The 17,427-nt window shown below is 42.3% G+C and overlaps 1 protein-coding gene across 1 annotated transcript in view; it reads right to left on the reverse strand.

Annotated features, from left to right (window-relative positions):
* LOC134536215 (tetraspanin-9) overlaps positions 1-17,427 on the reverse strand; it is a 42,976-nt gene that overhangs the window by 14,394 nt on the left and 11,155 nt on the right. The gene's annotated exons all lie outside the window — the stretch shown is intronic.

Consider the following 17,427-nt stretch of genomic DNA (forward strand, 5'->3'; position numbering starts at 1 on the left):
ATATTTTTATAAATTTTAAAATTTTAAATTATTCCCGTTAAAATATTTATGGTTAGGCCTATTCAATATTGCAGAAGCCAAGAAAATTGCAATGATGACTTCATACTTCCAAATGGCGGCCGTACCGACAAGTCCAACGATGAAGACACACCGCCAAGATAGCGACCGTAATGAAAAGATCATAGTTTTAGAATCCAAGATGGCAGTCATAACGAAAAGTGCAACGTTTGAAATAAACTTTTTTTCCCTTATATTTTTTTGGAAATTTTCCGGAATTTTTTAATTAAAAATTAAAGAATTTAAAGATTATGGTCAAGGTCAAATCCTCGGCGGCTCAGGGCGGCTAGATGACGGAGAATTTAAGCTACTATGGGGAATTTTCATTGTTTCTAAGGCAAAAGTATTTTGAGGTACTGGTATTTCAAATTTTGAAAAGTTTATGGAATAAAAATAGGAGATTTTCCCTCAAAATGGTATTTTTTTTCCCCTCGAAATAGGGACATTTCTAGAAATTTTTGAGGAATTAGACACCAAAAATAGCCGCCGTGACGTCAGAATTCAAGAAGGCGGTCGGCACCAGCACCACAGCCAGAAGCCAGTTTCCGAACATACATTTATACACTACTCATGCATTCATTTATACTGATTCTACATGTAGATCAATGAATGCACAGTACAGTAAACATGCCACATACAAGTATTTATGATACTTAACTAAATGGCTAAATGTCACAAAAACAGAAGAATTTGGGAAACTATTCATACGACTTACTATCGACTTAATCATCAAAGGATGAACTTGCTTTTAAATTAATGGCATTATATTGATGAAACATGTTTTTAATTATCGTCACCTCACCAGGGCATTGTTGGTACGCCCAAAACACTAGAGATTATCTGTTGGGCCTATACGTACGTGTTTCTTACACATGTGTGTGTGTGTCTCATTGAGCAACAAAAAATAACTCGCCTCAACAATACAAAGAAATTGCATGGTCATTGTTTCGGATGTCACAAGATGGCGCTGGTGCTGCAGCTTCAGACCCATCATACGCTCTCTCTACTCGAGTCATTCTTGCACTGTAAAAATTTGTTTGTACTCTTGCAAGGCAGAGCTATGTACCATTTAGGTACAATTTTACAAAGCTCTGCCTTGCAGTTTAACAAGTGATGGCGTTGACAACTGAGTTTCCAACGATTTTCCTTGTAAAGATTACAAAAGCTGTGTATTGCGAGCCTCCGCGGCGCACGCACGACAAGATGGCGCCGAGGGCTGATGGCCGCTTGTCGCCCCGCGCGCAGGCGCGTGCCCCCGCACCAGAGCCGCGGCCAATGGGCGTGCGTCTTCCTGTCCGCCTGTCCCACGCCCGCCGCCGTTCCCTGGCGCAGTTGTTGTGTTCACTGGCCGTTGTTTTCCGTTCATGGTCTGGCTGTGACGCCAACAGAATTGCAGGCTAATGGTCAATAAGTTACAAACGTGTGTTATTTGGAATTATGAAATATTTCTTTCTATCTTCTGACTAACAGAAGGAAATATTTACTAAAACAAATTTAAGTATGGGCACGTAGTTTATAAAATGTCAGACGCTAATTTAAAAAATATATATATGTGTGTGCGTGGAGTACCCGCGTGAAAGAAGTTAAACCACTTGCTTATTATATTATTAGGTACCGTATAGGAAACATAATTCTCTTTGACTGAGGTCGAAGATAAAAAGATATAGGTATATGAAATTATGGGAGTGCTAAATTATGCTATTGCGCAAGTATTCAAGTGTGAAAGTGTGAAATTATGCAAGTGTGCATGCATTAAAGTGCTCAAGTATGATAGTGTGCAAGCATGCTGCATTATTTCTACCTATCCTCTGCCATCTCCTCCTATGCTGGTTCCCCCACCACGTACTTAACTATTCACCTCCTCTACTGGTTCCCCTACTACATACCTAACTATTTCCCTCATATTATTATCGTTGTAATACTCGAATCCTTAGGTTTAAAAAAAAGCTTGGAATGACTATTTTAGTTTACCAATTATTTTACAGAGTAGTTTCACTATCATTAAGTTTCATTTGGCACACCAATACGTTTGGTATGACCCCTAATTTTTATGAAAGTAACTAAACATACGTAGGTTTACGTTCATACACGTGGGTCCGCCATGTTCCTGTAAAAATTTCGTTGCAGAGTGCGCGCGCATCGCAAAAATTTCACTCTCAACATTTTTTCCCATAACTCGCCTAAAACAAGAATAACCTCAATAATTAGAGACCGGAAAAATTCGCTCTTTCAATGACCTGTAGGATATACTCCATGATCCTCTATGCACGCGGGAAAATTACGTCTGCTCATTGGCTACTGACACGTATCGCCTGTTAATTGGGATACTAGTGATTCGATACTTCTTTTGTTGAAAGTTTATCATTGGCCGAGTGTCATTCAGATAAACTGTGGCCCAATCACTGATGCGGTCAAAAGGCAAACGTATTTTGATTCTAGCCTATCGCGAAATGAATCCGCGAATTTTTCCGGTCTCTATCAATAATACATTTCCGAAAAGTTCCTCAGATGATTTTTATATTAGCTGCAACGTTGCAAGCACATACACAGCCACGCAGGTAGATGTGGACACTTGAATATTTCCCCACCGGCGCGACAGGTCTTGCCGGAGACGAGGCAATTAGCTGAGCATGCGGGCGTATGAATACTGCATGAGCTGGCCGTCTGCAAGCCTGGCGATACACAAACACATGCCTGCTACACAGAAACACTGTGTAAACAGACGATCTGGGAGACACCTGCCTGCTGCAAAATAAATGGGTGCGTATACTTATGCACGCACATTAGAAGTATATACTTACTTGGTGTAATAAAAATATAACTTTAATTTTGCATACAAATAATTAATAGAAAAAAAATAATAAAGGGATTGGAGTGATATTATAAATTCAGTTGGTGAAGTATAAATTCAATCAATTTTTTAAAAATAATGTGTGCGTAGAGTTACATGTTTTTAACGATATGATTCAGAATTCAACATACCTATATCACTAAAATATAAGATTTAAAAGCTCATATATAATTTTTATTTGTGAGCAGACTTTTTTTTTTATCCTGTGAAAAATTTCGTTGCATGGAGTCATCATTTTTCAATACCGTGACTGAAGAAGTACAACTTCAAAAATTATTATTAGCGTTATTAAACATTTCAATGAATCACTTTAACGAAGCGGAATTTAATGACAGCTGCGAATTATTTATATTCCACGTAATGTTTAGTTTTTAGTTTGCGAAGTGAGTTCCGAAACAGTCTGTGCCAAGCATCAGCGGCACGGTGAGTCCATATCCTTGTAGACGGCACTCGGACACTCGAGCCTGTGGAACACCAGCTTCTTATCGCCGCGTGTTTGTAAACACTGTCCGCAGTGGCGCCTCTAGCGGCCGGTTCTGCAATCTCCAGCTCAGCGCTGGCCCCCGTGGCTTCCTTCAACCGCCAGGGGCGACTGAAATGCTGCCCCTTGGAAGGGCAGCCCTTCAGGATTTTTCTGACAGTGGTGTTTTTGAAAGGTTGTCTGAATTGTTGCCCCTTGGATGGGCAACCCTTCAGGATTTTTCTGACAGTGGTTAGTTTGTAAAGTGACCTAACCTAACCTAACCTAAACTAACCACTGTCAGAAAAATCCTGAAGGGCTGCCCATCCAAGGGGCAACAATTCAGACAACCTTTAAAAAACACTACTGTCAGAAAAATCCTGAAGGGCTGCCCTTCCAAGGGACAACAATTCAGCTCCCCCAACCGCCACGTGGCAACTGCCGTGAGACTCACCAGCGCAGCCATGTTTGTCTGAGCAGGTTCTAAAACTGTGTTGCATGTTCGACGGAAACCACAATAGAACCCAGCCAAAAAAAGGAAATTGTGGGCGGTTCTAAGTATAACAACGATACTTGAACATAGTGAAGAACACGGAAGTAAACGAAACTATGCCGGAAAAATAAAAAATAAATGTTAGCGAGTATTTCAGCACTCGCCAGAGATGTGTAACATCTAACCTCGGTACCGAGCAAATTCGTGTGCTCTCGTGTTGCAAATACACTTGTAATACGAAACTCGGACATGAAGTTTAACGTAGAATTCTTTATAACAATGCCGAGCGCGATCAAAATGCGTAAATTGTGTTTACAACTACATTTCTTAACGCGAATCACACCTAATTTCCATACCCGCCGCTAGAATTCGCTGCTGGAGCAGCTACGTCGACTTGAATCGTTTTATTATCAGACCGAAATTTTAAAATATAGATATAACTAAATTGCTCCGAAAAAAAGCGAAAAAGACTTGAAATAATGCTAAACCTCGGCTTTAGACCTTATTCTCGACAAGGAATTTAAATAAAATATTGCTCCTCTTGTAAAAATTATTCACTAAACCTTTCCAAAGGTTCCCTTTGGTTTTGGAAAGTAAAGTTGGCTGGGAAGTAGATATACGCTGAACGAAGTGAAGAACGTATCAAAAACTCTAAAAGACCGGAGCCAACTGGTTGTGTTATGTATTTCAAAGTACATTTGTTTTAAATGTTAAGAAATCAACAACACAGCTTGTTTTCCGTCCAGTAGAAATGAGTAATATTATAATTTGCAAGCAATGAGTAAATAAATCGTAAAGTGTAATGTTGTATTTGAGCTGTTGACTGTGGCATGGTCGGGCCTAAGATGAGGGCGGAGGGCAGGGCGCGACGCTCGACTGTCAGGTACGCCACATCGCCGGCGTCACAGCTGGTCGCATAGCAGCTCGGGGTCAGGCGGCTGTGACGTCAGAGGCATGGCGGCGGGTCACGCAGATAAGCCCGCCGCCGAGGCCAGATCCGCAGGCTTCCCACATCACCCGGCCTGCTCCACGGGCTTCCTATATCTGGGGGAAGCCTTCTTTTCACAGGCGAGAGAGCCAAAACCCGAAGTTCCCCGGAGTTCATGTTTTTTTCCGTATCTTTAATGTAGTTATCCTAACCAAAAAAACCGTCCACAATGTTTTAAAGTATTTATAATGTAGCTAACCTAACCTAATTGACCATTAGTATCCTTTTATCAACACCGCCATATTTATTTACAATGAACAGACACACACCCCCCCCCCCCCCCCCCCAATCCAGAAGATGCACGTTCGGGCCTTTGGCTCTCTCGTCTGTGAAAAGAAGGATTCACTTCCTAGAAAGTTTTTTTTTATAGAATCATATTTAGGCACGAAACATTCTGTACATAGATTCTTGAAAGCACTCAAGGGACTCGCATTACATTTTTTCGGCATATAATGTTATGGTTACTACTCGGATCTCATAACTGCCCTACACACGACGAAAAGACTGTGCGCTTAGGGGTGATGCCAGAGGGCGTCTCACTTGCCGTCCCGTCTTACTGTCACAGATACGCCCCGAATAGGTGGCGCCTCATGCAGTGACCAGGCAGTGATCTTGACGCCACGCCTGGTTGAATAGCACTCTCCACGTGCAGTGTGCGACACGTGGACTGGGTTGTGTTTGTGTGGAACACCCAAACAGATATCTCCCCCCCCCCCCCCTGGCATGTTGCGAAAGCGTTACAATCCTCGTTAAAAAAATTATTACAGTTAGAGTAAGCTAAGATCACGACTTGAAGACATCTCACACAGAAGAGTAAGGGTGAGAGTTGTACAGAGGCAGCTCTAGCTTACAGCGTGGCGTGCGTACACTCCGTTTCGCGCGAGGAGGTTCCGAACTCGCGGGTTGCATAACCACGCCGCGCGCAGGCGGCAGTGTACTCTGCGGCGCGCTCCAGTTGGCAAGTGTGGCGCTCTCTCCCGCGACGCGTCACGCGACTGGAGCCAGCTGTAAGGGCGGGCGGCCTCGCACACAAGCACTGCTTTCCAATCAAACTTCACCCATATTGCCCTTTAAAAAAAAAAAGTGTCATCTTCGAACGTGTGATCTCAATACTACTCAGTTACATTTAAATAATAATTTGCGAAGCGAGCATATGATAAGTGGGTACCTGAAAAATTGGTGTTAGTTTCCATCGCTCAGGTAGAATCCACATTTATGTACGGAATGAAGACTGGCCGCTGTCAAGTTCTACCATCTATTTTGATTAGGTTCTTTGCATGTTTGTTGTTGGCTTCTAGTCCTTTAGAAACTAGTGGTGTTGGAAATGAATAAATGTTTTTTGCATTCTACCCTGTTGCGATATAAAAACGCGAATTTTGCATGCTACTAACATAATTAGGTAAACATACTAAATTCTCTATTGTAATGTATCCAACGTTAGGAGAATTTGTTTCCATGTGTTTGGGTGTGTGTGTGTCAAGGCCTCCCCCACAGTTTTTTTTTTTTACATACGCCATTGCTGGTCACACGGTTGGAAATCAAGTCCAAAAACTAATTTAACATCTTCTCCATTTCAAAAACGGTTTTAAAGAACGCAAAGGCTGGTTTGTATATTGTAAAAAAAAAAAAAAAAAATGTTTGACAAGGATAGTTCTTGGAAACACTTGCCAACGATGGCACGTGTAAAACTGCAAGGCAGAGAGATTGTGCCATTCGCAACTCTACAAAGATCCGCACAGCAGCTTCACGTGTGGTGTCGTCGGCAAACTGGGTTTCCGATGGGTTTTTCCAGTGCAATGACGCTATCAGCCCTCCCTGAGGAGGCTACACCGAGCTGCAGAGTCCGCGTGATGTCTCGTCCCGGGTTTGGCACGCTTTACTCACCAGCGCTGCCGCACCTAGCAAGACATCACAACACACATCTGTTCCTTAAGGGGGTGCCTCCCTTTTCAGGTCAAGATTTTATATTTACAGTAATTACAGATAAACATGTAGACGTTTTCAATTGTTGAACTTACGCACGAAATGAAAAAAAATATATACAACGCATACTTTTTGCATAATTAGCTTCCAAAGTTACATTTTTAACGTTTTTGGGTTGTGCAAATAAGGAGAATTTAATTTATTGCAGAACTGAAACCTTTTAGGTATAACTGCAGTGCCACTGGCTACTTCAAGAAATGGTTGGAATTTCTTTCAGAAAATATTAATTAATTTTACCTGGAATTTCAAAATTCTTAATTTTGTTACGATTTTGACAGCCAAGAAACATGAAATTAGGTTTTTGTGATAGAAATGCAAACTATATCACGAAGTAGCCAGTGGCATTGCAGTTAAACCTAAAAAGTTTCAGTTCTGCAATAGATTAATTTTTTCTTATTTGTAAAACCCAAAAAAGTTGAAAATGTAACTTTGTAAAAAGTATGCGCTGTATATATTTTTAATTTCGTGAAAGTTCAACAATTGAAAAAGTCTACAAGTTTATCTGTAATTACTGTAAATATAAAATCTTGACATGAAATCAACTCTGTGATGATTTAATAATACCCCAAGATAGAGCGCGGCGAACCTGTAGTTTTCACGGCAAGATGATTCTGCAGTGGCCAGTGATTGCCTTCAGCGAATGAGTGTTGGGAGACGAGGCAACGCCCAGTTTTGGAGCCAGGAAGAAGACTGCCCACGAGTAAGACATCCCTTTCTGCTCAACAGCCGGCCGATAGGCAGGGTAGAAGTTTACTTGCAAGCACGTAGCCAGGGAGGAGGTCTGTGTGTCCGAGCTCCTTCCTTCGAGGATCAAAAAGGAAACAAAATAATTTTAAAAAACAAGTAAAGACAGTATAAGAAATTTTTACAACAGATTAGCTACATAATGTCGCAGAGAGATTAGTTTGGAAGGATCATTGTAATCCTTAGTGGGCTGCGATAATGTCTTTCCTCGTCATAACAGCCCGACACGCCCCATGCAAAAAAGCAGCAAGAATTGCATTCCCAAGCAGTCAAAATTTAACTTCCGTTTTGCACACGTGTTAAGTTTTTATTTCATACAAACTTTACATGTGTGTTTCGTGTATTTATTAAAAAATAATATACTTAAGAAGAAAGTACTGAAAAACCATTAAATAAAAACTAAAGGATAAAATTTTCCTTTTTTTTTTCCCCCTCAGGCAAAATCATTACTTAAATTACTATTGGCGTTCTGAGATTTCAGGGTGACAATCAATTTTCCTTTGAAATTCAATTTTAAAGAAAACGTTCTCATTAAAAGATCTACGTGACTGCTGTACTGGACGCCTCTGCCGCGAGGTCTGAGCCACGGCCGTGCGTGTCTGGAGAAACCAGCCGACGCGCCGAGGGCAGGCTGGCGTGCGGCTCCCGGCTGTCATGTCGGCGGGAAGCGAAGCCGCGCTTTCTCCGGGGGCGATTCCCCTCGTCGGCCCCATTCCCCGGCTCCAGCGACGGCGTGACGGCTGGTCCGGGCCTCAGGGTCGCGCCTACCGCCGTCTCTCAGGAGGACGTGATACGTAGAGACCGGAAAAACTCGCGGATTCATTTCACGACAGCCTGAAATTCAAATAGTTACACCTCAGTGCTGCCTCTGCTATTGGCTCACAACTCAACTGGACGACTCTGGGCTAGGGAACGGAAATATTCGCGGATTAAATGACCTCTAGGATATCTTCCATTATCCTCTGCATTTCTCAAGTAATCACGCGTGTTTATTGGGTACTAAATTGTGAGGCGTCTCCACTGGGTAGTTTGTGATTCGACGCTTCTTCGGTCGATAGTCTCTCATTGGCCCAGAGAGCTCCAGTTAAACTGCGAGCCAATAGCAGAACCAGCAGAATTGTACACATGTTTGAATTTCAGCCTATCACGAAATGAACCCGCGTATTTTTCCGGTCCCTAGTGAAGGTACCTACCGTCCTGGAACCCCGGTGGGGGGACAAGGACTGTTGGTAAACCTGGGCTGACGGCTGTTGGGATGGGTCTCCTCAACCTCTCGACGTAGCTGTTCAGCTGTTAACAATCCATGACCGCGATTGTGGAATGGCGTTATCTATTTCCCAGGTTCTCCGAACCCGCACGCCCGGCTCGGACTCGTCCGAACTTGGACATGTAAAAAAGATCCACTTATCTCCCAATCGGATTTATCCCCTCACGGGTTCAGTTGCCGTAGGAGTCTGTGTTTGCAAGGTTGTATGTAGATCGTTTGTATATACCGCCGCCTCTTCCTGCGCCCGCCCCTCGAAAAATGACAGTTCACTCCCAGGTTGAGAATAATTCCTCATTCCCCCCCCCCCCCCCGCCCTGAAAACAGTTATTAATGATTCTCACGCTGCCGACCACACAGCATAAAACCAGAGAAATAATTTTTTTTTTCCGAACGATATCAGATCTAGGTCTTTTACAATTATTCGGGCCCAGGACTTAGATCTCCTTTATACATTATACATTTAAATGAAATATCGTTCAATTTTTATTTTAGTTTCTTTATATCCATCACGTAAATTTTTGGATATTTATAAGTATTTAGCGGAGACAGAAGAACTGACAGTGTAACAATTATTGTTGATTAGAGCATATATATACCCCTCCAAAATAAATTACCGTTTCTTCTGATTTCTTGGTTCTGGTTGGATAGAATTTCCACCTTCCACGAAAACTTCCACAGAAATTCGAGCAGGACCGATTACAGGAAACCTCCATGAAAACGGCTGGCGCTCTGCTAATTCTTCTACAGAACCATCCGTATACCAGTGGCCGTGTAAGGAAGCTTCACATCGTGTGACAGGGCCTCTAGCCGGTTGTTCCTCGGGCACAGTCGCCAGTAGCTCGGTCTCGCAACCGCAGACCTCGACAGCGGCGACAGTGAGGTGATAGTGCTTGCGAAGTGGACCACTATCGGCCCGCTGCTGTCCAGGTCCACACAGCGCACTTGCAGTTTCATTTGCGAATGTCGTATGCATAGGGGCAGGCATTTTTCGCGAAAAGATCTGAACACTTATTAGACTGCAACAAGGTACACCCCCATCTGTGGTTTCTTCCTTGTGATTGGTGGCCGTCGGCGAGAGAAGTCATTGCCTTATTTGACCGAGCCACTCAGGAAGCGTTTACTTCCGCAATGAATCACTGTGATTGGTGTTGTTACAATCAATATGTACCTGGGAGAAACTCACCCAATCACGAAACACAGACGATTCTCTATAGTATTTTAACTTTAATCTAGTCTCGAAATCTTTTCGCAAAATATGCATGGCCCTACGTATACATCAATATAAGTACACGCGAACATGTTTCTTTGGAATAAGTTGCTCTACGTGTTCCATTATGTACGTACAGAATAATAAATGAAATTATGACTTATTTTTGTAACACAAGCAGGCCACGTCGTAACCAATAACCTTGGGGCAATAAGAAATTAACATTCCTTCACAAACCACTTCCTGTTATATCACCCCTCCCTCCTGACATTGTAACAAAAAAAACATCTACAGCGAAACGGGAGTGGTTACAGTTGTTAAGAGTGACTCAGCAGTTCCGATGCAAAGACGCCGAGTCATTGTTGCCGCAGGGAGTCTTTCAGCAGGTCCCGGAGAAGAGCGCCCAAGGCATCGCGCTCGCCGTCTGACGACCAGTGGACGCATCGTAATATTTACTTCTTTTTCTTTTCCCCGTACCCTTATACAGGGGTGCCCACAAAGGGGGGGGGGGGTAACGACGCAGACTGCGTCATTTTAATTTCAGGGGAAGGGGGGGGGGTGGTTAAAAGACGAGAAAAATGTATATATTATTTACATCATTATGGCTTCTAATGTGAAAATACGTTTCTGGTGCTTTGATAATTGAAAGGGATCTTGTAAATCAAATTGACAACCCCGCACTTTCCTCAACAAAAGCAGTTTGGCATCTGTCGGTTCAGGATGGAAATATTACCTGATATGACCAAAATTATTATTAGAAAATCAGTTTTAATTAATGCAAAATGTGATAAATTATAATACTAAAAAAGTATAATATTATAAAATAATTGAGTAAATCATTGAGAAAATGGCATAAAAAATTTCGAGGGGGGGGGGGGGCGGCACCTCTGCCTTATATACGTTCTCTCGGCAATGCCGGATGTCTTCGGCGCGACCGGGGTGCAAGGAAGGTGCCATTGCTGACGTCACGCCTCGCGGAACAGTTGTGTAAACACCGCAGGGCGCCGCTCTCTCTCTCTCTCTCTCTCTCTCTCTCCACCACAGTCCCGGCAACGCCTCTGGGTCAAGGCTCCCACACGCCTTGCCGACTTCTATCATCTCACCGTCATTACCGCTGGTTAAAAGGCCGTGTCTATAAATTTAACATTATACCTACACTCTAAATAAAAAAAATTTGTACATTTACAAGGGAATTTCTTGGAAACCCTGCTGCCAAGGATATTTCTCGCAAAAACTACAAGGCAGAGCCTTGCAAAATCGCACGTGGTGCAAAGCTCTGCCTTGTAGTTTTACAAGTAATATCCTTGGCAACAGGGTTTCCTGTTGCCAAGGATTTTCCTTGTAAAATATACAAAAATTTCTTTCAGTGAAGTTCTCATTTGGTTCTTTCACCAACATTTTCTCTCAGATATTTCCTAAGTGTTACGTAACGGGTGTGAAAAAAAAAACACGCGCGCAAGTGTTCGCAATTGCTATCACTTCCTACACCCGTTATGTAACACTTGGGGAATTATCCGCGGGAAAAAAAAATTGGTGACATAACAAAGAAACGCAAACCAGGTACTTTGTCGAATTCATAGACATATTCGTTAACCGAGTAGTAATGAGGAGGAAATAAAAAATTTAAAAATCTATAATGGCGAGTGAGACCCCACCTGACCACCGACCAAAACTACGAGAACACGCGGCGGCAGATTGTTCCGACCTACAGCCGGCAATTCTCGCGTTCCCCTCCCACATATATGCGCCCTATCAGGGTAGGGTGGGAGTAACTTCCAGTTCTCTTAAATTTGACTTTCCAGAGCTTTTTAAATTACAGAACTGTTAGGGATCGCTCCCTGTTGTTGATCGGGAGGGTGTTAGGGCTTCGGCAACGACCAGCGGCTGGGGCCACCAACCCAGCATAGTCGCCGCCTCAGCCCCTCTACCGCACTCGGCTGACCAGAGAGCATGGGCGTCGCGAGGATATATTTTTTGGAGGGGACTGCAATTGATTTAGTTGTTGAGGAATATCCATCCCCTGGGAAAAAAAAAACAAAAAAACGGAGGGGTCCTCCCCCGGGAAAATTTGTGATTTGAAGATGCAAAAAGGTGGTTTTTTTCTTTCCTAAATATTCTAATTATAGTGGGTTGCAATATATAATTTATTTTATATAAAAAATATTTTCAGAGAACAAATTTGTAAAAATACAGTGCTCACATTACCACGATTGGACTAAATGCACCATGCGCAACATATGGGTTATATCACAGAAATCATATTTTTATTATAACTACGAAACTAAATATATTATTGGAGGGGACGAAATTGAAGACTCTTATTATTGGGGGGGGGGGAAGTTCCCCCCCCCCCCCGTCCTCCCGGTAGCGACGGCCATGTTGCTTGTTGGTGCGACACGGCACGTGTCCTAGCGGCCGCCCGGAGTTGAGACCAGTCGCGCCTCGCCGTGGCACTCGCGGGAACTGGTCCGCCCACCGGCCGAGCTGCAACTGGCGCGTGACCTTGACCTCGACCTGCCGCGACCCGCAAGCACAAGCACTGCAGCCCCTCCCTCCCCGACTCCTCCCGGCACCGGTGCTTGCGAGTCCCCTCGTGCTTACCTTTCAGCGGCTCCGTCATCGCTTCACAATGTTCACTTGGGACAGTCCACAAATGAAGTTTGAAAACGCAGAATTATTTTTTTGACGTGACAACGTCTAATAAATCGATGAACGCCGGCTGCACGCACGAAAAAGTGTCCCGCAACGCACATTGTCCCGTTACGCTGTGTCCCGTTACGCTCATTGTACGCTTGCGCCGCATCTATCTCTCTTCCGCACTCGATTGGAACAACCGTCGATTTGACTTTTTCGAGGCACATTAAACTTGAACCACTCCCATTCGTTTCCTACTTTTCCTATCATCGTCCTATCCTTAACAGAATAACACAGATTGGAAGAAGTTAAATAGCAAAAATGTATAAAAGTTATAGTTAAAATAATCTTTTCGTTAAAGTAGTAAACATATTTGAATTAATGAGTGCAAATAAAAGTAAATTTATCAATTAAACTGTAGATTTCATTTCACTCCTTCTTTGTATCCATACGAAATAGTGATAATTCAATAAAAATGATTCTATTTTATTCATAAAAGTATGCAATCATTTCATCAATGTTTTGTTATGACGTTGTCACGTTAAACTATCGTCCATAAACCGACTTTACAGACAACCAATTATTTTTCTTTTTCAAAATTTTCTTGACGCGTTAAATTTCTTGAAAGTGTTTGAAGTCTACGCTCTTTTCGTAGAATAGTGACTATACTTACCTGAACATTTCACAGCATTTCAAACAAGCTGCAGCGAAAGTAAGACGCTAGTAATGGCTTCACTGCTGTTAATTAATCGTAATTAATGATCGCGCATCGCGCTCGTCCGCGATGCAGGTGACCGTGGAAACTTCTGAGTGCAAATAAAGGCGGAGATTAATACAAATTGAAAAAAAAATCAATTTTAAATATACATATCTCACACAACATAGGTGTATAGTTTTTCTTCCCCTCCTATATTCCGAGGAGTACAGCACACTGAATCTTCTTTTTGACAATTAAACATACCTATATTAAAAAAAATTATAGTTACAAACGTGGTTCCATTTTCTTTCGTAGCCCCAACCGACAGCATGATTATGCAACATGATGGTGTGAAGTGGTATCAGTAGGGACCGGAAAAAATCGCGGGTTCAATGCCCTGTAGGATGAACTCCATAGTTATACGTACACCCGGTCAAATGTCACCCACTCATTGGCTGCTGTCTTGTGCGACGTCCCAACGTAGCAGCCTGTGATTCGATAAAGCTTTGGTTTGGTGTTTATAAAGGCTAGTCCACATACCTCGTCCTCGGACAGTGGTCCGCGGACGCCCAACGTCCGCGGACGAATGCACACATTTGTGCTGTCTACATGCTGCTGGTCCGAAGCAGGTCCGAAGTGAAGCTTAGCAGTCGTAACACCAGAGTGCAGTAAATGTGCGAGGCATTTTCTTTTGTCTACATCGAGTTGTTTTCATTTAAAGCCGTCTGCTAGATTTACATTTGCATAATTTATTTTGTTTCAATTGTTTTGAAATTTAAGTTTGCAGGTTATATTTTGTACATAATTTTGACAATATGTTAAATAAATAAATATTACAACATAATATAATTGATCTTTTATCATACGTGGCACAATATTAGGTGAATTATTGCCTAAGCAGTTTTAACGTCAGACGAATCTTCATATAGTTTTCAAGACGTCGGCATGTAAAACCACAGTGTAAAACAAAGAAAATGTTAACAAACATTAACCTCAAGACGTTCTCTTCGCGACCAACTCTTTTTTTATTTCAGGTCAAATTGCTCCCAACTCTTTCAACTCCCGCGAGTCAAACAAATCTCTGACTCGTCCGCGGACTAAAAGTTAAAAATGGCGAATGATCTTGGGACATGGGACATTGGGACACGGGAACGTGACGTCAGAAGGTCACGTGCACCAATCAGCAGTTAGCTGTCCGCGGACTACGGTCCGAGGACGAGGTATGTGGACTAGGCTTAATTGGCCCAGAGTCGTCCAGGTGAGTTGCGAGCCCAATAGCAGAGGCAGCACTGAGGTATAACTATTTGTATTTTAGCCTATCGCGAAATGAATTCGCGAATTTTCCCGGTCTCTTAGGTATCAGACGGCAGCCGGAGAGGTTAGTGTCTTTACCTTGTGTTTGTCTCTCCCGGGCAGGGCGCCGCTGGAGCCCAGCTACGAGACAGCTGCCAGTAGCCCTTGCACGTGGCTGAGGGCCTAGCGCACCTTGCCCCGTCAGCAGGACTCGTCCAGGGCCTGCGTCGAGGGGCACGCCCGCTTGCTTAGTTGTGACCCCGAGGGTGGCCATCTTGGGATCCGTCGTGCGAATACACCATATTCCGTCCCACACACAGAAAAAAGCTGTCTACATTTGCCGAAGACGACCCTCGCCGATTATATATAACTAGCTTTTTACCCGCGGCTTCGCTCGCATTGAAGCCATTAAATAAGTATCAGAGATCATTACAATAGAAATGAATCAATAAAATATATTTCTCCGTAACAAAAATAAATAATTTTGAATTTTGACCGTCGATAATACAGTGCAACGGTATTACAGTACTCAGGGTTGGAACTTCATAACTGGAATGCTAGATGGCGTTAAAGTAGCTAGATTTTGAGATTTTTTGACAATTTTTTTTTTTCGTAAAAAAAATATTATTATTTTTTCAATAAAAAAAGTATCCTATGTTACTTCTAATACCTCCAAGAAAATGTGTACAAAGTTTCATGATGATCGGTTAAGTAGTTTTCGCGTGAAAGCGTAACAAACTAACTTACATTTATATTTATAATATTATTATATTTTATATTATAAGTAGAGATTAATGTAAACTGTTAGAAATTACAGTAAATGTACGGACTTTCCAACGAAGGAAAGGACCTCGAATAACCGAAGAGTTCTTTGCAATTTTAGGTGACAATCTTCTTAGAAAATACGCCGTATTCAGAATTCCGGGTTTTGTGTTTCTTAGTAAACAAAGTAAACACAGAAACAGGAGTGCTTTCACAAGCTTTTGCATATTTAGTCGTTATACCGAGATTGTTATTGATGATCAAAGTAATTGAAGACATCACCTATAAATTTACAAAGATAGTCGTAAAGTGACGAAGACCCCTGGATAATGTGAAAACATTATTTTTCGTAAATTTTAAGTTTAATATTTTTAACACAAGTTTACATTTTTTAACACAGGTTAACATTTTTTATCGTTACCCCTCCTCCAGTACTTTGTGATTTAGTCCCGGAGTCTCTCTGTGTCTCTAGAACAGCGGTACCCAATTTTTTTTTCGGCCAGGGAACTCTATGATCGACTTCTCTTTCGGCGGAACCCAAACTCCTCCAAAGAAAGTTGTTTGACAATAATTGTGCCTGCTTCATACGACACACGTCCTGACTCACGGAGACCGTGTGACCCTCTGGGAAGAATTGGACTTCAGGTTGAATGTGTGCCGTATAACTAAAGGTGTTCATATTGAACATTTGTAAAAAAAAAAAAAAAAAAAAAAAAAAAAAAAAAAAAAAAAAAAAAAAAAAACTTTACCTTCAATTTGATGTATTATTTGTTAGGTCTTAAGTTGCTGTTATATACAATTGAAACTGGGACCTTTTTTATGGACATCTTTTTTTTTAAATGCACATTACACATTCAGTTGAAAACAATCACCGAGTCATATTTCAATCACATTTCATATTTCGCTAATGAAAATACTCAAATACCTTTGAAATAAAATACAAGACTATTAATAGAATGGCCGGGGCACCAGTCGAACCACCTTTCGAAAGAAAAATCCTGACATGCGTTTCGTTACCGCTTCGCCAGCGACGCGAAATAAAAAAAAAATATATTTCTAATCCGGGAATTCTGTTGCTCCGCCATTTTGTGCGTGTTGGAACACCTGATGGGAACCACTGACACAGAGGGTTCGGCACGTTCCCAGAGCCCCGTCTGCGTGAAGTGGCGTAACTAGAACGCCACTGTTCTCGCAGCTTCGAGTGTTGAGACGGGGTACTCTGATGACTCGACGCTTCCAAGGGCTGCGATACCTTCCCGTGGGCCGAACCCGGAGGTGTAGGCACAAGCCGAGGGCCGAAGCGCGAAGAGAAGTGAAGAGAAGAGGGCGAGTGAGCCCCCTTGGCGAGCGATAGCGGGCGACGAGAGACGGGCTCCGGATCACCGGGGACCGAGGCAGCTGGTGCGGTGCAGCAAGTGCGGCGGAGGAGAGGGCAGTGAGACGGTGTGTCGGTACAGAAGTGTGATGTAAGACACGAGCAGCAGAGGAGAGCCACTGTCGAGCCCAGCTCCAGCGGGGAGAGTGAACAGTGGACTTGCGAAACTGCGATTAATACGTGAACAGACATTTCATTGTTGGAATTTAAATAATAGTGTTAATACTAGCTCAAAAATAAAACTGCATTTAGTTAACTGGGCTATATTTCAGGACCTATTTACCCCACTTGTTACAATATGTATAATCACATGAGTTCCATATATATGTATATATATACACATATATATATATATATATATATATATATATATGAATGCACAGACTGCAAGGTGGGAGGACCAAAGTTACAGGAAAAAAAATTCTATGCTTTTAAAAAATATATTTTTTTTTGGAAACCAGTTGCCAAGAAAAATATTGTTTCACTCAAGAATACTTAAAAAAAAAAAAAAATACCATGGAAAAAATATTCGAAATTCATTAATTAAACTTTATTTTGTTTTACTGCGCTTATTAATGTGCGCGCAGTTAACACTGGAAAGCTATTCAGGTAACGA

This window comes from Bacillus rossius, chromosome 10 (assembly GCF_032445375.1).
Source record: "Bacillus rossius redtenbacheri isolate Brsri chromosome 10, Brsri_v3, whole genome shotgun sequence".
NCBI classification, from domain to species: Eukaryota; Metazoa; Arthropoda; class Insecta; order Phasmatodea; family Bacillidae; genus Bacillus; species Bacillus rossius.